The sequence below is a fragment of the Gopherus evgoodei genome, chromosome 18 (genome assembly GCF_007399415.2).
Source record: "Gopherus evgoodei ecotype Sinaloan lineage chromosome 18, rGopEvg1_v1.p, whole genome shotgun sequence".
Taxonomy (NCBI): domain Eukaryota; kingdom Metazoa; phylum Chordata; order Testudines; family Testudinidae; genus Gopherus; species Gopherus evgoodei.
This window is the reverse complement of record NC_044339.1, coordinates 1,370,262-1,390,927: the sequence shown is the minus strand read 5'-3', so window position 1 is coordinate 1,390,927 and position 20,666 is coordinate 1,370,262. Positions and strand designations below refer to the sequence as shown.

The 20,666-nt window shown below is 58.4% G+C and overlaps 1 protein-coding gene across 1 annotated transcript in view; it reads left to right on the top strand.

The window, feature by feature from the left end:
• The first annotated feature begins 5,263 nt into the window (after positions 1-5,263).
• RAP1GAP (RAP1 GTPase activating protein) overlaps positions 5,264-20,666 on the top strand; it is a 214,217-nt gene continuing 198,814 nt past the window's right edge. The window contains exon 1 of the mRNA XM_030537282.1: positions 5,264-5,330. The gene's annotated coding sequence lies outside the window, so the exon portion shown is untranslated. The remainder of the gene's footprint in view (positions 5,331-20,666) is intronic.

Genomic DNA, 20,666 nt, shown 5'->3' with positions numbered 1-20,666 from the left:
TTGCCCTCTATAACACTGATAGAGATGCACAGCTATTTCCCCTCCCCCCCGTATTAATACATACTCTGGGTTAATTAATAAGTAAAAAGTGATTTTATTAAATATAGAAAGTAGGAGTTAAGTGGTTCCAAGTAACAGCAGACAGAACAAAGTGAATTACCAAGCAAAATAAAACAAAACACACAAGTCTAAGCCTAATACAGTAATAAAACTGAATACAGATAAAATCTCACCCTCAAAGATGTTTCCATATTTTTCTTTCACAGACTGGATGCCATCCTAGTCTGGGCCCAATCCTTTCCCCTGGTACAGCCCTTGTTCCAGCTCAGGTGGTAGCTTGGGGATTTCCCTCTTTGTTCTGTTCCACCCATTTATATCTCTTTGGCACAAGGCAGGAATCCTCTGTCCCTCTCTGGGTTCCCACCTCTCCTTCTCAATGGAAAAGCACCAGGTTAAAGATGGATTCCAGCTCAGGTTTCATGATCATATGTCGCTGCAAGACGTCATTGCCCACTTGCCAGGAAGACTTACAAGCAGGGCCGGCTCCAGGCACCAGCTTATCAAGCAGGTGCTTGGGGCGGCCACTCTGGAGAGGGGCAGCAGGTCCAGGTATTCGGCGGCAATTCAGCGAAGGGTCCCTCGCTCCCGCTCGAGCGAAGGGCCTCCCACTGAATTACGCAGATCGCGATCGCGGCTTTTTGTTTTTGGCTGCTTGGGGCAGCAAAACCCCTGGAGCTGGCCCTGCTTACAAGTAAAACAGCCACTTACAGTCAGTTGTCCTGGTTGATGGGAGCCATCAAAATCCCAAACCACCATTAATGGCCCACACTTTGCATAATTACAATAGGCCCTCAGAGTTATAGTTCATATTTCTAGTTTCAGATACAGGAATGATACATTCATACAAATAGGATGACCACACTCAGTAGATTATAAGCTGTGTAATGATACCTTCCAAGAGACCTTTTGCATGAAGCATATTCCAGTTACATTATATTCACACTCATTAGCATATTTTCATAAAATCCTATAGAGCGCAATGTCACACCCGCCTCCTGAACTTACTGCCAGAGACTTGGACACTGACCATCGTGGAGGCAGCATACTTAAAATTTGTTTTTGGGTTCCTCTCTGAGGACAACACTCCTGTGTCCCCCAAAAGGGAAAGAGACCCTGATCCAGCTATAGGCTCACAGCTACCAGCTGTGACAGACCTTTCACTGGCCAGCAAAATCCCCGCCCTCCCTTCACTCAGGTTGGTCTTGCTTCCAGCTACAGAATCCCTGTTCCCACCACAGCAGTCACCAGGACCCCAACTTCCAGCTCCAGGATACACGTCTCTGTGCACCTCTTCCACTCCATTACAGCCAGTTTGTGCTTCTGGGTCTCAATTTGCTTTGTCTTTTAAGACCAGGGTTTGCTGGTGGGCAGCCTTTTCTTTTTCCAGGGTAGCCTTTTCCTGGGAAAACTGTACATCAATTTCATTTGTCTTCCCTTGAGACTGCCACTCGATGAGCTGGGATACCACAGAGAATCCCCACCTGCCAGAACAGCACCTCTCCACTTCTGTCTTGCTAAGTTAGTCACTTCAGTCAGCTTCAGCACAGACACAGAGGTTGGGCCACACCTGTCTGCAGTTCACTGACATTGAGATGCCCTCAGCTCAGGGGCTTCTTAGTTAACAGAGACTTTCCCAGTGCCCAGTGTTCAGCCTTTCTGGGCAATTTGCAGCTTGTGCAGTTCTAGCTTCTTCTGATTTTCATTCTTACTTATTTTGCTTCCTTTTCTGTCCCTGTTGCCCTTACCCAAAACAGAAAAGCGAACAGAAAATAACAAACCAGTAACCACTTTGTCTGTTCTCCAGTCACCACACTTAAAACTCACTTAAAATCACCACCAGTATCTCAAAGCAATCAGCTGTGCACAGATCCTGCCGACTACGCCACTCTGACAGTTGGATCACAAAAACCCCCTTGGGGCTGGCAACTGATGTGCCAAGACTACTTCTTAACCTGCTTTCAATTAAGCCTACAACTGTTCGGGGATGTGGTTCAGACCCTGGGTCTGGGTTTGCAGCAGGCTAGTGGGTCTGGCTCAAACCAGGCAGGGCACTGAAGTCCCAACCTGGGAAAGCAGGGGCAGAAGTAGTCTTGGCACATCAGTTGGCAGCCCCACAGGGATTTCTGTGATCCAGCCCATCACACCCCACTTCACAGTGGTTTGAGCATTGGCCTGCTAAACCCAGGGTTGGGAGTTCAACCCTTGAGGGGGCCACTTAGGGATCTAGGGCAAAATCAGTACTTGGCCCTGCTAGTGAAGGCAGGGGCTGGACTTGATGACCTTTCAAGGTCCTTTTCAGTTCTAGGAGAGCTCCATTCATTTAAAAAAAAATTAACTTTCAAGGGAATAATAGCTTCAGCAAGGGATTGGATAATTACCAATCCACTCCCTTGCCAGCCCTGCCTGCTCCCTCGTCAGAGACAGATATTTCTAGTCTGTGTTTCTTCTTCTTAATATGCAGCCGTTCCTCATCCCTTGGAGCTTGTCACCGTAACTTCCAGCCGCCTGAGACACCCTGAGTTCCAGGCCCAGTGCTGGCCCCCTCTGGTCTCAGCTTCATCCCTTTCTACAGGCCCAACCTGCTTCTTCCTTCATCTTCCACAGGGCTCCCTTGAGCCCAGGCTCTCCTCCAGGTTAATTGACTAACTGCCTTGTGATAGAATCACTGACAGCCCTGCCTCCTGCATCAGCCTCTCCAAGCCCCTGTGCTCCATGGGGCACGCTGAGCAGCTCCCCAACCTCGAACCACCCTGCTTCCTGCCTCCCCAGCTGGCCGGCCTATTTCCCCTAGATGGACCCAGTGCATGGCCCTTCCCAGCTCCTGTTTCTCCAAATACTTGGAGCTCTCAGGTCAGTTGTATCTGCGAGGCCTTTTCTCAGGTTTCCCCGCTCACCCCAATGCCCTTTGGGGAAGGATGGGGCCCATGTCCCCATAATACCTCCCCCCACAGACTCATGGGAAAATGGGACACTCCCAGCCACACAACAAAGGCCCCCCCCGCGAGGCTGTTGCCAGTCGCTGGAACCCTACCAGCCCCCTGCTTTCTGGAATGCTGCCTCCAGGGGTGAAAGTAACTTACAGGACTTACCGGTGTCCTGAGGGGTGTGTGGCCTCAATCAGAAGGGGCAGGGCCTCTAAGATTTAAAGATCCTGGGGCACAGATGTGTCTGGGAGCCCCAGGGCCTTTAAATCAACCCAGGGCTTCCAACTGAAGAGGTGGTTGGGAGCCCCTGGGGCTCCAGCTGCCGCGGAGCTCCAGGCCCTTTAAATCCCCACCACAGCTCCGGCTGCCGGAGCCTCGGGCAGGATTTAAAGGGTTCTGGGCTGCCTGCAGCTGGGGGAACTCTGGGGGAACCTTTAAATCCAGTCCCAGCGCAGCCCCCCGACCCGTGGACGGGATTCAAAGGGCTCTGGGCTGCCCGCTGCAGTGGGCAGCCCAGAGCCCTTTAAATCCCCACTGCAGAAGCTGGTGCGGTCCGGCACAGTGTACTGGCTCTTGCCGGTACACCATACTGGAGGGTACCAGCTTACTTTCACCTCTGGCTGCCTCCCACACCACGTTGGGCTGGCATCTCTGCTCCCTCCCCACCACGTTCCTCTACACCTCACCCCACTTTTTCACAAAAGTGGGCATTTGTCCCATTTCCTCTTGCCAACTGATCAAGCCAGATGGCTGGGACAGGGCTTAAACAGGGACTGTCCTGGTAGGGCAACCAGATGTCCTAGTTTTATAGGCACAATCCCAATTTTTGGCTCTTTTTCTTATAGAGGCTCCAATTACCCCCTACCCCCTGTCCCGATTTTTCACACTTGCTGTCTGGTCACCCTATGTCCTGGCCTAAATGGAATGTCTGGTCACCCACCCCATGCCGGATACCAAAAGCCACATGCCCTGGGCTGCTTGTACTAGTTAGGGTGGGTCCTAATCAGGGTGTGGATGGGGGACCTCCAAGGGAAACCCAGCCCCTGCAGGATGGCGCTGAGTTTTCAGTAGGGTGCCCTCTCCCCACACAGTCATGGCTGACCCCAGGCCCCCAGAGGGTTCATCAGATACAGGCCGGCCCCTTTCCCTCTCTCCCGCCTGCCTTTGAAATGGCTGGTGCAAGGCCAAGTCTTCACAGGATGTTACTTTGCAACTTGTAGACGGCTTCGAAGCACCTGCCCTGGTGGAGGGCTTGGGGGCCCTGAGCTCCCTACTCTGGAGTCCTTAGCAATGCAGATATTTCACCCACAATAGCTCTGCTGATGCCCTTTGTTCCCAATCTGCAGCTTCCCGCTCTCCCAGTTCTGTTTACATGCTGCTTTTCAAGCGTATCCCCTACAATTAGCCCTTCCTTTCTTACCCTCTGGATGGAAGCTAGACCCCTCTGAGCATCCCCCCCAAGCACCCTGTTGCTCTTCTCGATGCCCCACCCCCACTGCCATTTCTGCCCCGCTCTCACTGCCATCGCTGTGACACCCGCAGCCAGCCTACAGCTCCTTTCCCTGCCTCCAACAGGCCCCCGAGTGGAGCTCTCCTTTGGCCCAATGCTGATACTGGAGACTAATTGAGGCTGGCAGCCCCTTCCCTGCCCCCATCCCTTGGGGGGAGGGGGTTGGAGCCTGCCCTGTGCAGAGCGGCCTAGCAGAGGTCGAGCACACCAGCCGCTGGGGGGGGGGGGGGTTTGAAAGCTCAGCATTTCGGAGACTCAGCATAGGTGACATGATTTGCCCAAGGTCACCCAGAGCAGGGACCTGAGCCGGGGTCTGCTGAGACGGGCCAGAGCCTTTCTCTTTTCATTCTGGAGCCTCCCTGTCCTGCCTGGTGCTCAGCGCCCTCGCCCTGTTGATGGCAGTGGTTGCTGAGGGTGCTGAGCACCTCACAGGATCAGGGCCCTTCTCCCTGCCCCGATGTTGCTCTCTCTGAGAGCCAGAGTGTGAGCCCCCGCTCCGCAAATGCAGCTGCCTCTGGGTGAGAGCAGCGATCTGTGCGCAGCTGAGCGCACGGGGGATTGAGGGGCCGGGGCTGGCCCGGATGACAGGGGAAGTGCCCAGGGCCTGCACCCTGCTCCGCACAGCTCCCGGGGCAGGCTGGCCCGTGCCGCCGGCTGCACCCGGCGTTCGGCCCGGGGGCCGGGGCCAGGGGCCAATGGCAGCGCCGGGCCGGGCCGGGCTGGGCTGGCTCACGTGACGCGCCGGGCTCTGCCTCGCTCGGCTCAGAGCTGCAGCGGCTGCGCCGGGGAGCGCACCGCACGGCACGGCACGGCACGGCTCGGCATCGCCGGCTGCGGTAAGAGACCCCCCCCGCCGGACTTCTGGGTCCCCTTTCTCGGCTCGACCAACCCCGGTTTCGGGCAAGTCGCCTCCCCTCCCGTCAGTTTCCCGTCTTTGCCCGCACGGACGGTGCGGCTCGCCCGCCGGGCTGACGCGCCCCGAGATGGGCAGAGGCCGGGGCTTGGATTTGGGGGTGTTCGCCGGCCCCGTTCTCTGAGCTGGGCTGTGGGTGGAGCTGCCTCCCCCCCACCCCCGCGCTCCCCACACGGCTGGCAGCTCCTGAAGCCGCGGGGGCGTGGAGCTCCCCAGGGGACCCATGTTACCACCCCCCTCGCAATGCGCAGGGGAAGCGAAGCCCCCTCCCGGGTGTCCCACCCACCGCAGCCCTGGGTGCAGGCTGGGAAGGGCTTGTTGCCTTAGGGACAGGAATCCAGCTGTGCTGCGGGTGCTGGCGCGTTGGCACCAGCTGCTCCTGCTGGTACTGCCTGTGCCAAGGCTCACTCTGCCCCAGTGCCTCCTGCTGCCTCAGCAAGGTGAGTCCTGGCGCCGGCCAGAGCGACCCTGCTTCCCTGGGGCCTTGCTCCAGCTGGACAGGGCAGCCCAGCCCAGCCCAACCTCCCTGGGCTAGTGGGGCGAGAACCAGCAGCTCTGTGTGTAGTCCATGGGCCAGAGGGGGCGCTGGAGCACCCTTCAAGCAGAGCTGGGGATCGCTTTGCTGGTCCTGACTAGCCAGCTGTGCCCACCCTGCCAGGCATGCGCAGCTGCCATGCCACCCTTGGCGCGCACAGGATGAGGGTTCCTAGCGTGGGCACATGCAGACCGCGTGGCAGCTCGCACAAGGCCCCCATGGCCGGTACTTTAGCTACTGGTCTCTCCACCAGGACATGGGTCCCAGACAGCATCTGCTGAGCCCAGGGGGACCCATACAGAGCCAGCAGGGTAATAATGCTCAGGACATTCTGCAGGGCCCAGGTGAGTCCCAAACCTATGGCCCGTTCACTCCTTGGCAGCTCTGGATCCGCTGAAGCGAGAGTTCCCCAATTCACTTCACCCCGGGGAAGCTCTGTGGCTACAATTCTGGACAGGACTCAGACTGGTGACCTAGAGGTGAAAGGACTTGCTTCCCCTCTGATTCCGTGAGCTGGCCAGGAGCCACCTCCTTCCTGCACAACAAGCAGGGCAAATGCCCAGTGAAATCTGGCCTGCTGCAGATCGGAGCACTTGGCTTCCCATTGTGTGTCAGGCCAGGGCTGGCTTCCCTTGTCCAGCCCCCAGTGGTGCCTGGTGAAGTGCATACAGCTGTTCTGGGCTGGTGGAGCTGGGCTTGGCAGGGGGAACGTGACAGAGGGGAGAGATTTCCAGGGTGTGAGAATGGGCAGAAATGTTCTGCCAGGCCTTTCCTTGTCCTCCAGAGGCTGCAGTGTGCCCAGCTGAGCTCCCACAGCTGGCAAGAGTTACAGGGGAATGTGGCACATGGACCACTGGGGAAAGGAGCATTTGAAATCTCCTTGTCTCTGCGTGGTGCGGCTCCTTGATGGGCGTGTGTGCTGGGTTTCCGAGCTGATTGTGACCTTGATCTGTGTGCTTGTTACCATCAAGAGGAGCCCTGCGTTAGGCTGCGTAGGGTTGAGTTACTGGACGGGTTCCCGCAGGGCATTAGGACAGCTGGTGCCTGCCAGGTGAAGGAGGGAGGAAGACGTTGTGGCTGGTGCCCAGCGATCCCTTCCCAATGTGCATCCCAGAGTCACTTCCGCTTTTGCGAGGGTAGCGCTGCTCTCTCCCAGTTAGGGGAAGCTCCAGGCTGCCTGCCCCTGTTCTCTGAGGATCTCAAAGCTCTTTGCCCAGGTGGGTTGGTTTTTTCAGTCCCTGTTGACAGAGGGGGAAGGTGACTGGTCCCCGGGCATTCAGGGAATCAGTATCAGAGCCTTGAATAGAACCCAGGTGTCCTGGATCCTAGACTGCAGCTCAGCGTGGTATTTCTGTGCTATCTGACAATGGAAGGAGCTGGGTGCACAAGATTCGCATAAAGGTGGGAGCCTGGCTCTTCGCTTGTGTCAGGCAATACCCACCAGCAGGCTAGGGACTGCTGGGGTCGGGAAGGCTCTTTGTCACGTGCTGCATTGCACAAACCGGCCTGGGCCGGGGTCGCAGCCTGCTCTGGGATGAGAGCTACTGCTCTCAGTGCTTTATGGGTGCTGGTGGCAGTGGTGGGATTGGGCAGCATCAGGGAGAGTGGTGCTAAATGGGCTGGTTCAGACCAGCAAGCCCCCACCCTCAGGCCAGGGCTGATCCTTAGTGCTTGGTTAGATCAGCCTCTGGCCAGCATGTGCTGTTGCAGGGAGTTGGGATTGAGGGGCACTGGCAGAACTGTGGGGGGGATGGCTAGATGTGTAGGGGGCTGTGGGTTGAGATTTGGGGTGCTGGGAGGGGCAGGGCTGGACGAGCCGGGGGCTGCGGGTCAGGATTGAGGGGTGCTGGCACAGCTGGAGGGGACAGGGCTGGATGAGAAGGGGGCTGCGGGTCAGGATTGAGGGGCACTGGCAGAGCTGCGGGGGACAGAGCTGGATGAGGAGGGGGCTGCGGGTCGGGATTGAGGGGCACTGGCAGAGCTGCGGGGGACAGAGCTGGATGAGGAGGGGGCTGTGGGTCGGGATTGAGGGGCGCTGGCGGGGACAGAGCTGGATGAGGAGGGGGCTGTGGGTCTGGATTGAGGGGCGCTGGCGGGGACAGAGCTGGATGAGGAGGGGCTGCGGGTCAGGATTGAGGGGCACCGGCAGAACTGGGGGGGACAGGGCTGGATGAGGAGGGGGCTGTGGGTCGGGATTGAGGGACGCTGGCAGAGCTGGCGGGGACAGGGCTGGATGAGGAGGGGGCTGCGGGTCGGGATTGAGGGGCACTGGCAGAGCTGGGGAGGACAGGGCTGGATGAGAAGGGGGCTGCGGGTCGGGATTGAGGGGAACTGGCAGAGCTGGGGGGGGCAGAGGTGAATGAGGAGGGGCTGCGGGTCGGGATGGAGTGGCACTGGCAGAGCTGGAGGGGACAGGACTGGATGAGGAGGGGGCTGCGGGTCGGGATGGAGGGGCACAGGCAGAGCTGGGGGGGACAGGGCTGGATGAGGAGGGGGCTGCGGGTTGGGATGGAGGGGCACTGGCAGAGCTGGCGGGGACAGGGCTGGATGAGGAGGGGCTGCGGGTCGGGATGGAGGGGCACTGGCAGAGCTGGCGGGGACAGAGCTGGATGAGGAGGGGGCTGTGGGTTGGGATTGAGGGGCACTGGCAGAGCTGGGGAGGACAGGGCTGGATGAGGAGGGGGCTGCGGGTCGGGATTGAGGAGAACTGGCAGAGCTGGGGGGGGCAGAGGTGAATGAGGAGGGGCTGCGGGTCGGGATGGAGGGGCACTGGCAGAGCTGGCGGGGACAGGGCTGGATGAGGAGGGGGCTGCGGGTCGGGATGGAGGGGCACTGGCAGAGCTGGCGGGGACAGGGCTGGATGAGGGGGCTGTGGGTCGGGATTGAGGGGCACTGGCAGAGCTATGGTGAGACTTTCTTTGGGCTGCTGCTGCCGAACTTGCCTGGGTGCAAACAAACTGCCCCTTCCCCCTGCTCTTTACCTTCTTTCTCACTGCCCTTCTCTCCCCCCCTGCCCCCCAAGAGGCGCACGCAGGGACCATACAGCAATCGGCCGGCGCAAGCTGCATGGCCTGGCTCTGTCTCATCCACTCACTCAGCCAGGCTGTGGGCACGCGGGCTCTCAGCATACAGCCGTGTGCAGCGTGCTTCCGCCCGCACCTAGCACATGCACTGCACACCCATGCTGTCTGCACACGCTGCATGCACGGAGCCTGACCCGCCAGCGATGTGTGCACGTGCACTCGCACACCAGTGCGCCCGGGCTCCTCACGCGCTGACTCTCCATTCACACTCCTCTCTCCCACAGTCCCATTCTTTGCACTTCCATCTCACCGTCTGCCCAAGCGTCTCTGTCTTGCGCCCCGAGCCAAGCCGTGGGAGGCTGCTGCAGTGTCTCCCGTTGCTGTGGGGCTCAGTTCCCTGCTGGCTGTCTCGGTGTTTGCTTGGCACTGTGCTCCCTGCCCCTCTTGCTGGGTTGCTTTGCATTAATTTGTTACATCGGCACTCCCCCACCACATTTCAAGCCTTGGGGGGCCTTTGCCCCTTGGCACCTGTCTCTCAGTGACCAGATGGGAGGCCCTGTGAGTGCCTGTTCCATACAAACCTGGTGCACTTTGCCTCGGCCATTGCAGGGCCAGTCGCATGGACAGCTTTTCCGGAGTCCTTCCTCCCTGCTGCTTGCCAGAGCTCTCAGGCCTTGTTGGTTTTCTGTCCCCAGGCTCCCTGCACCCGAGTTTTCTAGCGGAGCTGGTGTAGTCTGTGGCATTGGCTCCTTCATTTGTGCAGCTGCAGCTCTGCAGCTGGCACCGCTCTGGAAGGAATGTGCGATGAGCATCGGGAGGGGGGAAGGGGTCAGAGCGCAGGCCTTGATTTTTGGACATATTTGTGCATGCAATTTTATGAGGGGTTGCTTGGATGGTGGGGAGCAGTGCTCAGCAGCCTGCTGCTCACCTCTGGTTTACATCTTTATCTTCTAACACTCATGCTTCAGGGTTTCAATTGGCATTGGCAGGGCTCAGGAAGGAATTCTCTCTCCCCCCCACCAGTATATTCTGGAAGGATTTTTTCAATCTCCATCCTCTGAAGCATCAGGTCTAGTGCTGGGATGCTGGGTGAGGTGGGCCAGGGGTCTGAGGTGGCACTGCGCATTCTTTCTCTCAGGGACTTGCCTGGTTTTTGTCATGTGATCAGGGCCTACTGGGTCAGCCTGGGTGCTGGCGGGAGGAGATTGGCAGGGCCCTTGGGGGAGTTTTGCTTCCTCTGCAGCGTGTGGGTCCCTTGCCAGGACTATCGCGGGACATCTCCTTGACCCACTGCCCTGCCATTGGCACTGAGCCCCCGGCTCCCGTGGGCTGCGAGGCTGCTGCGTTCTCTGATGGGCTCCGTGTGCAGGGCCAGGGCCGGGCAGTGTTCAGCGGAGACGATCTGGTTGCTCTCACCTAGAGATGGACCGGTTCTCTAGCTGCAGGCAGGGCCAGGCCAGTCGCTCTGTAACCAGGACAAGCAGCCACCTGCACAGCCAGACAAAGGGGGAGCTGCAGGGTGGGCGAGGTGCTTTTGATCTCCCTCCCCAGAGAAATCTCCCCATTGACGTTTCCCAGAGCCATGCTCGCACCCCATCCTGGGGATGGTGCACTGGTGTCTCCTGCCACCCCACCAGTGCTGCCAGGTACAGGGACAGGATGGGGTGTTCGAGGCTGGAGCATTTCTCCATCCGTCCTCTGCTGCTCTCCATGGGCCAGACCCGTGTCTGGAGTGGAGCTGTGCTGCAGCCAGGAGAGCTCTGCTGGCTTGTGGCACTGGGTGGGGCGGGGGTCTGGTGCTGTGTCTCCAGCCCACAGCCAGGGTTTCCCAAGCACTACGTACCAGCCTCTCCCACCGAGAGGCTCGGGGACAGCAGTCCAGCTGCTCCGTGCCGGCACCTGGGGTGGGTTTGCCAAAGGAGCCTCTCCTGGTGTGCCAAGCTCTCTGGAGGATCTGCCCCTAGGGGCAGCCAGACCTAAACCCCAGCTCATCCCTTCTCTTCCACCCAGGCCTGGGGCCCATCTCCAGAGAGCTCATGGACTGGCCTGAATCCACTGGGCTGGGTCTCGAGCACCTGGGCAGCCCTGGGACCAGAGAAGCCAGGGGTGGTGCTAATGGAGGGTGTCAGGGGGTGGCTGGAGGGAGGGTGGGGTGGGTCCCCGTGCTGAGCTGGAGTAGTGGTTTGCTGGGTGTTGAGCTGGGTGTGCAGGTGCATAGTGGGAGGTGTGTGCGTATGTATGGGGGTGCATGTGTGTTTAGGGGTGTGTGTGTGTGTGTGTATACATACAGGGTGTGTGTGTGTGTGCACGTACAGGAGGTGCATGCGTGAGCGCGTGTGTATGAGTGCATGTACAGGGTGTGGGTGTGCGCATGCATGGGTGTGCACATACAGGGGGTGTGCGTGCACACGTGTGCATGCATGGGTGTGCGCGTGCATATGCCTGCATGGGTGTGCACATGGTGTGCGTGTGTGCATGCATGTGTGCAAATACTGTGAATGTGTGTGTACATGTACAGGGTGTGTGTGTGTGCACACACACAACATGTGTGCATATGCCCTTCTGACGAGTGGATTGGGGGGGCCGTGCAGTCAGCTCTTGCTGGGTCTTGTAGGGTTTTAATAGAATATCAGGGTTGGAAGGGACCTCAGGAGGTATCTAGTCCAACCCCCGGCTCAAAGCTGGACCAATTCCCAACTAAATCATCCCAGCCAGGGCTTTGTCAAGCCTGACCTTAAAAACTGCTAAGGATGGAGATTCCACCACCTCCCTAGAAAACCCATTCCAGTGCTTCATCACCCTCCTAGTGAAATAGTGTTTCCTAATATCCAACCTAGACCTCCCCCACTACAACTTGAGACCACTGCTCTTTGCTCTGTCATCTGCCACCACTGAAAACAACCGAGCTCAGGGGTAGGCAGCCTATGGCACGGGGGCTGAAGGTGGCACACGAGCTGATTTTCAGTAGCACTCTCACTGCCCAGGTCCTGGCCACCAGCCCAGGGGGCTTTGCATTTTAATTTAATTTTAAATGAAGCTTCTTAAACATTTTAAAAACCTTATTTACTTTACATACAACAATAGTTTAGTTATATATTATAGACGTATAGAAAGAGACCTTCTAAAAACGTTACAATGTATCACTGGCATGTGCAGACTAAACAATCCCAGTTCCCTCAGCCTCTCCTCATAAATTGTGTGCTCCAGCCCCCTAATCATTTTTGTTGCCCTTCGCTGGACTCTTTCCAGTTTTTCCACATCCTTCTTGTAGTGTGGGGCCCAAAACTGGACACAGTACTCCAGATGAGGCCTCACCAATGTTGAATAGAAGGGAATGATCACGTCCCTCGATCTGCTGGCAAGGCCCCTACTTATACAGCCCAAAATGCCATTAGCCTTCTTGGCAATGAGGGCACACAGCTGACTCATATCCAGCTTCTTGTCCACTGTAACGCCTAGGTCCTTTTCTGCAGAACTGCTGCCTAGCCACTCGGTCCCTAGTCTGTAACAGTGAATGGGATTCTTTCTTCCTAAGCGCAGGACTCTGCATTTGTCCTTGTTGAACCTCATGTCATGGAGTCCCCGGGCGATGCTCTGGAACTATTCCCCAAAAAGCCAGGCAGGACTTTGGGGAGCCTCCTCTCCATCAGAGCAGACTGTCTCCAGGGCAAGAAGCTCACACAGCTTCACCTCCTGGGTGTCTCCTAGGAGCATTCAGCGTGTGCCCTTCCGTGTGCTTCCCACAGTGAGTCCGCCCAGGCAGGGTCCTGGGGAAGCCACAGGGTCCTGCACCCCCACTTCACAGTCAGACGTGACTCTCAGCCAGCCAGTAACACAGAAGGTTTATTTAGATGACAGGAACACAGTCCAAAACTGGTCCTGCCGGTACAGACAACAGGACCCCCTTAAATCAGGTCCATCTGGAGCCCCAGGGAGGCCCGAGCCCCCGTGGGGCGGAGATCTCCATTTCCCAGCCAGCTTCCAAGCTGAAAAACTCCCCCCAGCCTCTCACTCAGCCTTTGTTCAGTTTCCCAGGCAAAGATGTCACCTGGCCTCTAACCCCTTCCTGGGTTCTCACGTTACATGCTCAGGTCTCCTCCCTCCAGCCAGTCTCCCATTCCCCAATGCAGACCGTCCTCCCAGGCCAACACCCCCCACTCAGTATTCAAAGACCACAGTAAGAACAGTCCCAGGTCGTCACACCTCATCAGATTTCTTTTGGCCCAATTCTCTTAATTTGTCTAGGTCCCTCTGTATCCTGTCCCTACCCTCCAGCATATCTACCTCTCCTCCCAGTTTAGTGTCATCTGCAAACTTGCTGAGGGTACAATCCACACCATCTTCCAGATCATTAATGAAGATAATGAACAAAACCAGCCCCAGGACCGACCCTTGGGGCACTCCACTTGATACTGGCTGCCAACTAGACATTGAGACATTGATACCTACTCGTTGAGCCCGACGATCTATCCAGCTTTCTATCCACCTTATAGTCCATTCATCCAGCCCATACTTCTTTAACTTGCCGGCAAGAACACTGTGGGAGACTGTATCAAAAGGTTTGCTAAAGTCAAGGAATAACACATCCACTGCTCTCCCCTCATCCACAGAGCTAGTTTTCTCCTCATAGAAGGCAATTAGATTAGTCAGGCATGACTTGCCCTTGGTGAATCCATGTTGACTGTTCCTGATCACTTTCCTCTCCTCTAAGTGCTTCAGAAAGTCTCACAGTTTTTGGTTTCTCTTCCAGCCCCAGCTCTAGGAGTCAGGTCCTGCGGTGAGACTCTTGCTTTAGTTTTTAAAAAAAGTTCCTGGTGCTCGGCAGCTTGAAATCAGCGTGCAGGGGCAGAGCACTCAGGGTGACGGAAATGAAGAGAGATTTTAAACCTCATGATTTGAAGCCAATTCCTGATTTTGTGGAGATCTTGTCACATGCGTATTGTACGCTGGGGCTGGCAGTGCTCTGTGTGTGTGTGTGTGTGTGTGTGTGTGTGTGTGTGTGTGTGTGTGTGTGTGCGGGGATGGCAGGTTGGCGGGGGACGGGTGCGTTGGAAGAAGAGGATGTTGGCATGGGAGGGGTGCATTGGAAGGAGGGGTGTATGCACAGGTTATATATAGTTGTGGTGTTTCTCCTGGGAGCTGTTGTCTCCCCGGTAACTTACACTCACACTGGAGGAGTGTGGTAGGGTGCTCTGCAGGGGCTGGGGCGCATGCAGGGCTGTGCTATCTTTCAGTTTAACATTCTGCCTTCATCCAAGCCTGGGGGGGCTCTGGGTCAGTCACACCCTCTCTCCCAGAACCCCAGAAGGGCAAGGGCTGAGCTCCCTAAGTGCCCTGCTGCCCCATCTGACCGGGCCGTGGGGCCTGTCGGTGCGAACAGGAAATGGGAGAACACCAGGGGGAAGGAGCTTTTAATGCTGCTAACAATTGTGTTTCCTCCACACCAGGCGCTGCCCCTGCCCGGCCCCGCTCTGCCCGCGCTGGGGTGAGCTAACTCCAGGTGGAGGGCAGGGCAAGATGGCGCCTCGCCTTGGGGCTGGGGCTAAGGCCAAAGGACATGGGTAGGAGAGGCCTGGTGACACTCGTGTCAGTGCACAGCAGCCTCTCGTCTGGAAGGAGATGCATGAAGGTCTGTGCAGAACTGGCCCGGCTGGGAGGGGTGCCCCGGGCACCCGTCTGGATCTCTTGGAGCAGGTACTCATGGCACAGTGGTGTCAAATCTCATTCTGTGCCATCCTCTCCTGGCACCGCCCAGCCCTGCAGCAGGGCACCCTGCCAGGCCTGATGATACAGTGGTGCGTGCCTGCCTGGCATGGTTGCATACCCCCGGGGTCTCTCTGGGTGACTCATTCCCCTCTTGGCACTGCTGTTCTGTCACTCGCACCCACGCTGCTCTCGCTGAGCTGCTGCGTGGCCCTGCCCACGCCCCGCAGTGCTGGCTCAGGGCCCCAAGGGCCTTCCCTGCGAGCTCTGCCTGCTGGTTTCCTGGGTGTGGCGCTGCAGGAGTGTGGGAGGAGGGGGCTGTTCTGGCGCTGGGTTCTCTGCTGTGTGCGTGACTCTGGCTGGGCAGTGGCTCCCAAGTGTGTGCCAGGTTGCTGGCATGGCCCCAGGCCCAGCGAGCAGGATAGGCTGGCAAAGGACTTGCTGACCACAGTGGTGCTGCATGTGATCACGTTAGACCTTGCACAGCTTCTTGATCCACATGCAATGGATTTGCTGGGTGGGCTGCTGAATGGAGGCCCCCTGGTTATGCCCCCGGTGCCTGAGCCGGGTTGGCTAGGTTTGGACTCACCCCTGCTGAGCCATCGGGTCTGTGGCAGATGAGGCTGCGCTCCCAGGAATCCCCATCCGTAGGAGCAGGGGTCTGTCTGTGCGAGACACGCAGGGCACCTCGGACCCTAACGCTGCAGACACAGTGAGCTGCCTGGGGAGTCCTCACCAGGCGCCTGCTGGTGAAGAACCTCCAAGGTCAGCTCTGAATCCATTGCAAAGAAAACCCCTTCGTAGCCCTGGCTGCTTGGGCCAAACCTCTCCTGGGTGTCAAGCCCCTGGAGACACAGGCTTCTTTGGGGACAAATTGGGCCCAGCATGGCTTGCCCACTGTAGCCTGAATCCAGCTCCCCCCGAAGTCAGCGTCTTTGCTTGCCTGACTCCCTTCCCAGGGTGACACTCCAGGCTGCCTGCCCTTAGCCGGGATCCCTCCTGCTGCAGCAGCAGACATGTGCAAAGCCCTTCGCAGCCAGAAAGGAGCCGAGAGCAGCTGCAGTGAACAGCTGGTTTCAGAGCCAAGGACCCTCTTCCCCCAGGGCTGGGAGCCCAAGGAGGACACTGGAGGGATGCCCGCTGAGTGCAGCATCTGCTCCGGCTGGTCCTGGCAGTCATACCCATCTAGCAGGGAAGAGCAGTCAGTGCCCACATTGCCTTGGGGTGCCACAGCAATGGCTTCGTTAGCTCTCCCAGTGCTGCTCTGCTGAGCGTACGCCCCCTCCCCTGAGTGTCACTGCCCAGTCGGGCTGCATGCTGAGGAAAGGATTTAACGCCTGGAGTGCTGGCTCCTGGCTCAGCCCAGAGCCCAAGCCACGATCCCAGTAGACACCTCATGAGCGGCTTTTCACCTCCTGCCCCCCGGGCGTGGCACTCAGCAGTGCCAGCATCTCCCACCAAGGGCCTCTCTCTGGCCCGTTAAATGCAGCCCCGTGGGGACTGGTTGGGCAAAGGTCTTTGTCTTCTCTAGGCTAGTCTGACCAGCAGGGAGAAGGTGCCATATCCGCTGGGACCCCTAATTGCTTGGCTCTGGCTGTAGAGGGCACCCGTCTGCCCTTCCACCCCACAGCTGGCTTTGAAGGGTCATGACACCTAAATGTTGATCACATCACGGGTCCATCACCAGCCACGGCTCCCTCCCAGGCAGGCACTGATAGAATTTGAACTGGCGGCTGTTCAGATGGGGGCAGCACCATGCCCTGGCTTGCAAACACACCCACAGTTATAGCCGTCCTCGTTGTGCTCCACCCCAGAGGCAACCGCTGCCTCCCCAGCCAAGCTCTGGATCAGAGCTGTGCTTAGAGCTGTGGGTGGGGGCTCCTCTGATCACCTGCTGCTTAGCAGAAGGCACATGGCAGGTCATCTGGGGGCTGCCTACACAAGGCAGCAGTGTTGGTGCTCCTGGAGTGCCCAGCTCCTGCACTGCCCCTCATGGCTGCACATAGCAGCCCCACATGCAGCACTTGGAGCAGTTGGTTGCAAAACTTTGGACTCTTTGAGGCCTGGCTGGGCTGGTGCCAGTAGCAGGGATGGGAAATGCGAGGCTGTGGCCGCCCCTGCTCAGCCGTTCCTGCCCTTCGCTATGGGACATTGTCACGTCTACACTTTGGCCCAGTGTATTCCACCTGCTCCCCTCCCATGAGAGACAAGCCCTTTGACCTGGCTGGCTGGTGAACGTCCCGGACTGGGCCGGTGGGCCCTGGTGGCTTGATGTCATGGAGTCCCTGGGCGATGCTCTGGAACTGCTCCCCACAAAGCCAGGCAGGACTTTGAGGAGCCTCCTCTCCCTTGGAGCAGACTGTCTGCAGGGCAAGAAGCTCACACGTCTTCACCTCCTGGGTTTGACCTTGGAGCATTCAGCATATTCCCCTCCGAGTGCTTCCCACAGCGAGTCCACCCAGGTGGAGTCCTGGGGAAGCCACCAGGTCCTGCACCCCCACTTCACAGTCAGACGTAACTCTCAGCCAGCCAGTAAAATAGACGGCAGGAACACAGTCCAAAACAGGTCTTGCCAGTACAGACAACAGGACCTCCCTTAGTTAGGTCCATCTGGAGCCCCAGGGAGGCCACAGTCCCGTTGGGGTCCCCTCCATTTCCCAGCCAGCTTCCAAACCCCCCCCACCCACCTCCAGCCCCTCCTTTCTGTGCTGTGTCTCTTTCCCGGGCCAGGAGGTCACCTGATCTCTTTGTTCTCCCACACCTTTAGCATCCCCTTGCGGGAGGGAGGGCCTGGCCATTAGTTGCCAGGAGACAGAGTGTCGGCCAGAGCTGAGGCCACCCCACAGTATTCAGAGGGAACATTAAAACCAGTCCCACTGTCACCCCTGCACTCTGCGATCCCGATCCCGACAGGCCGGCTTGCCAGTGCTTGTTGCAGGCTGGTGACCTGCCCGCAGGCTCTCGATGCGAGCGCAGCTGGCTCCTGAGGCTGGGGACGGCTGGGACGTGGTTTGGCCAGTGGCTGTCGCTTGGTGGGTGTGCGGGGAGGGATTCACTGTGGCCGTAGGCTCGGATTCACGCTGAACCTGGTTTGGGGGCGGTGGCTTGGCGTTGGGAAGCAGTGTGTGATCTGAATTCCTTTCCAGTAGCCCAGGGAGAGGGTAAAGTGGTCGCATGGGCCCAGCTCTGTCCACTCAGTGGAAAATCCCCCTCGAAAACTCCATCTCTGCCCCAAGCGTCTCCGTGCTGATTTGTAGCGGCAGGCAGCTTCGCCTGCCCAGCTCTCCACTGCCGCTAGGGAAGAGAAGAGCCAGAGCTGGGCTGCCTGGTTCCCCTGCAGTGGAGCCAGCAGGGCACAGCTTGTTCCAGGAGCGATTCTCTTCTGGGCCCCTATGCAAAGGGACAGCTGAGCCCAGGGCATTCCCCATCTGCATTGTGTGTGTCAGCTGGGAGTCGTGCTGCAGGCCCCAGTGTGCTAGGTGCTGTACAAATGCGGAACAGAGTCAGGGCCCAAGGGAGCTGGCGATGTAAGTAAGACGGGAGCACAAGGAGACATTGCTGTCAGCAGGCCAGGCAGTGCCCTTGGCAGCTCCCTGCCCAACCATCCTTTGGGCTTGTTAAGGTGGGATCTGCAGGTGGGCAGTGAGAGCTGGGTGGAAGTTTACGTGGCGCCTGCTGGGCTCGAGGGGCAGCGTGGGAGAAACCCCCAAAGTCAGGTGTGGCCAACCTGTGGCTCTGGAGCCACGTGCAGCTCTGCAGAGGTTAATATGCGGCTCCTTGTCTAAGCACCGACTCGGGCTGGAGCTACAGGCGCCAACTTCCCAGTGTTCCGGGGGGTGGGGTGCTCCCTGCTCAACCCCTGGCTCTGCCACAGGCCCTGCCCCACTCCACCCCTTCCCCCCCCCACCCAGCCGTGCCTTTGCTTCTCCCCCGTCCTCCCAGACCCTTCCGCACTCTAGGAAACAGCTGATCGGGAGATGCAGGAAGGGAGGGGGAGGCGCTGATCGTGGGGCTGCTGGTGGGTGGGAGGTGGTGGGGGTGGAGGAGCTGATGGGGGGCTGCTGGTGGGTGGGAAGTGCTGGGGGTGGGGAGCTGATGGGGGGTTGCTGACGTGTTACTGTGGCTCTTTGGCAATGTACTTTGGTAAATTCTGGCTCCTTCTCAGGCTCAGGTTGGCCCCCCCTGCCCAAAATGCTTGTTTGACTGTCTGCCCCCGCAGGCACTGGCTCCGGTGTCTCAATCGTCTCCCATCCCCCCCAGTCTGATGGAACCAGCTCGCCCTGCAGACAGCAATGGGGGGTTGCTGCAGAGACCCTTCGGTTACACCACAGCCCTGACTGACCCAGGGAGCTGAGGTGGGTGGCAGCTGAGGGGAAATGCAGGAGAGGAGGCGATCAAAGCAAGGGTGGAGAGGAGAAGCTGGGAAAGAGCCTGGTTTGAGCTGAGATCTGGGGATCCCCACCCCACCCCCCGGCTGTCTGCTCAGGGACCCCGGGGATGGATTCCTCTCCACCCCTCAGCTTCACGGTCAGTTCCAGCCCAGTACGTGGCACGTGTCTGGCCGTTAATGGAGACACTGGCCCCTGTGCGCCTGCCCTTCTGTGCAGGACACCGTGCAGTGGCCTTGTACCATGGACAGCAGGTGACCAAGGGGAACGGGGCCTCAGGAAATCCTGGCTCTGCACGGAAACATGGAGGGCTGGGCGCGAGCCCGAGTTCCCCCTCCCATGCTTCCCCAGGCAGCTTGGTGCTGTCCAGGGTGCTGGCAAAGCCCTCGCTGCTCCCAGCTCTCATTCGCAGGCTGTGCAGCAGAGGGTGCCCTTGGCCAGCCTGCAGCGCTGCCTTGGGCTGGGAGAAGGGGCTGTTCTGCTGACACCTCATTGTCCTTATGGGGTGGCGAAGCCTGGCCCAACAGTGGTGCTGAGATGGAGGGGGGGGCCCCAGCCACGGTGCCTGTGCCTGCCCATGCTTGCATTGTGCAGCGTGGCTGCATGTGCATTGGGGTTGTGATGAAGTGGGACTGTTCTTAATGTTTCCTCTAAATACTGTGTGGGTGCCTCAGTTTCCCCTATGCATTTCTTAAGTCTCCAGCGTGCATAAATTGCCGACACTCTGTATCCTAACAACAAATGGCTGGGACCCTTCACCCTGCAAGGGAATAGCTGAAGGTGAACAAAGAGATCAGGTGGCCTCCTGGCCCGGGAAAGAGACAAAGGCCAGAAAGGAGGGGCTGGAGGGGGTTTTTCAGTTGGGAGCTGGCTGGGGACAGGAAGTGAGGGCAGACGGTGGTGTCTGGCTTGCTGGGCCCCAGAATGGACCTGGCCGAGGGGTCCGGTTCACTGTATCTACAAGCTCTGTTTTAGACCATGTTCCTGTCATCGAATAAACCTCTGTGTTACTGGCTGGCTGAGAGTCACGTCTGACTGCAAAGTGAGGGGGCAGGACCCTGTGGCTTCCCCAGGGCCTCACCTGGGCGAACTCACTGTGGGAAGCGCGCGGAGGGGCAGAGGATGCTGAATGCTCCTAGGGGAGACCCAGGAGGTGAAGTCATGTGAGCTTCTTGCCCTGGAGACAGCCTGCTCCAAGGGAGAGGAGGTTCCTCAAAGTCCTGCCTGGCTTTGTGGGGAGCAGTTCCAGAGCATCGCCTGACGACTCCGTGACAGGGGTGTCTGTGTCTGTTTATGGGAGGGGGTATGAGAGCCATGTGTTATCCATGCATGGGCATATGCCCATGTCTGCAGGTGGATGTCGCTGAGGCCCAGCTTGCTCTGTACCCACAACTTAGGGTGACCTAGCTGCATCAGTCAGGGATGTGAGAACCAGCGCTCCCCTGCATACACACTGCAAGGCTGAGCTAGCTGCTGCCTCTAGGGGAGGTGGGCTAATGACCAAGGAGCCCCTTCCCTCGACACCCTCAGCGTGGGGGCAGGGGGCATGCCCATGTTTGTACGATTGTACTCATTTGCTTGTATACGTGCGTGTGAGCTAGTGCCTGGCT